Raw genomic sequence first — 2,469 nt, forward strand, 5'->3', positions numbered from 1 at the left:
AAAGTAATTTCTTTTATAATTTTTTAAGATTTTTATAAATAAAATCTTTTTTTAAAATTTTTATAAATAAAATAAGAAAGGTACTGTCACTTTATTAAATATATAAAAAAGATCAATGTTATTCATTTGTAACTATGAAAAGAATAAATAAACATAAAGATCATAATTAAATATGTTTTTTAAAAAATATGTTAATTAAGTTTTAATTATTTATTTATTTTTTACGCTGAGTAGTTTCAAGAAAGATTTATTTTTTCATCATTTGAAAAATTTGATTCAGATTTTATTATTTATTTATATCTATATATACGTAAAAAGGGATTTTATTTTGTCTGCATAAAAGGATTTCATCTTTTGTTGTGTGTGTGTGTGTGTGTGTATATATATATATATATATATATATATATATATATATATATATCATTTTTACCTTTTAAATTAAAATAATTATATTTCTATTTTTACTTTTTAAATACTTTTATCTAAATTTAATTATTTTATAAATTAAAATAATTATTTTACCATTTTATCTTTTTAATAACTTTTTTCTAAATTCAAATAATTATTTATAATAAAAAAAACTATTTAATAATAAAAAGATATGGAGAGCATTTTTTTTATAATTATTTTTAATAAAATTTATTTAACAATTTAATAAATTTTTGTTAGAATAAAAAAGAAATACACATACTAGTAGTATTTGTTTCCACTAATATATAAAGGAGATTTTCTTTTTTGTGGGTACATACTCCTAACCTATATTATATTTTTGGTTGCATACTTCTCCTAACCAATATCTAAAGGAGAATTTTTTTTTTTGTTCGTACGTGCTTAACAATTTAATAATAAGAAAATTGTAAAAAGCAATAAAATTTAATTGTAAATATTAATTTGATTTAATTTGTTTTATATTAATTTTAAATTGAGCCAAGCAACTGGATTTGAAATTTATGTTTGGCCTAGATAACTATTTAATAAAGTTAATAAACTAAACAGTTAGACTGAATGATAGTATAATCCCACTGGAATTCATACTTAACCATAAATTATATATCATTGATCAAATGGATTTCTAGTTGAATTAGTCTAAGAACGGGTAAATTGGTCTAAGATTGAAAAAAATTATAAAAAATTGACTGAAAATGAGTTCATCACACTTCAGCAAAAAATTTAAGCATATTATTTTTTATTTTTTCTTCAAAAAATATTTAATATTTATAATTTTATTTTAAAAAATGATACTTTTTAAAGAATATTGTTGTATACAGTATATATTTTAATTTAAATAATTTAATATTTTTTATTTGTACACGTATTTTGAAAGGTAAAAACTTGTAAAATATAGCATTATATTAATTTTAGTGTTCTTAAATTATGATATTATATTTTTCTAATATTATTAACTTATGTATAAATTAATTTATGAAACATCTTTCATATAATTTGACGACACAGACACAGAAAGTCTTTGAAAACTACCATATAAAAATGACTTTTATTAAAGTATGGTAGTTCATCTGCCTTGCATTATAACGGATCGATATGGAGATGTGATACCAACGCATTGACGCATGAAATCATTGTATACATCTTAGATACAATAACTCATAAATTTGATATCTCATATCACGTTAAAAACTCATAACAGAGATAACTATTAATGTATTATTATGTTTATGGATATATGCATTGATATGTAAAATGAGAAAAGTACATAGAGTATCGGATTCTGATATATATAAAGCTTCATACTTGCATAACCTCAAAATCTCTTTTATTTCATACTATTTCAACTCAGTTATATCTCTTATTCTGCTAATATATTGTAATATATTGCAACTTGCAAAGATGAGGGCATGGATGCAGGAGGACGAGGTTGACTTCTATTAGGGTTGACTACGTATATATGGATTGCCAGTCTTGGGTGAAGGAGGTGGATTAATCTTAATACCCAATTTTCTCATCCTCAGATCTGCAAAATAAGCAAGATCAGTGAGTACTGTTGAATTACAAAAACATATGGAGTAATTAAATCATGTACTAACCTGCATTGACTGGAGTAATCTGTGCAATGAAAGTGAAGCTGATTATTAGCAGAAAAACAAAGGCTACTGATATTGAACGAACACTCCTAAATACATACATTATTTCTCACTGTATGTTAAGCTAAAACCAAACTCATACACCAGACTGCTTCATAGTAACCAAATTTATATAGGTCCCATAGAACAAATGGAGTCAATTTTCTTCATTTCTTCATTATACAAGAGAATGTGCTTGACTTTGAATGAGTCGTGTTTGACAGTCGTGTTTGTTTGTAGGAATTTGCTGGCAGAAAACAGAATTAATACAGAAACTCTTTATTTGACTTTTGGTTCCTGATATCCGATAAATATTTAACATGATAGCTTTAAATATTTACTTTGGAAATGGTCAAATGATGAAACTGTTCCTGATTTTTCCTGGCCA

At 23.3% G+C, this 2,469-nt stretch overlaps 1 long non-coding RNA gene across 1 annotated transcript; it reads right to left on the minus strand.

Annotated features, from left to right (window-relative positions):
* Window positions 1–1,663: 1,663 nt before the first annotated feature.
* LOC148199863 (uncharacterized) lies at window positions 1,664–2,256 on the minus strand. The gene is made up of 2 exons (XR_015785512.1): window positions 2,046–2,256; window positions 1,664–1,972 (listed from the first exon to the last, which is right to left on the minus strand). It is a non-coding gene; the product is annotated as an uncharacterized LOC148199863 (long non-coding RNA).
* Window positions 2,257–2,469: the final 213 nt, after the last annotated feature.

This window comes from Vigna umbellata, chromosome 4 (assembly GCF_029865625.1).
Source record: "Vigna umbellata cultivar VRB3 chromosome 4, Vumbellata_1.0, whole genome shotgun sequence".
Lineage (NCBI taxonomy): Eukaryota > Viridiplantae > Streptophyta > Magnoliopsida > Fabales > Fabaceae > Vigna > Vigna umbellata.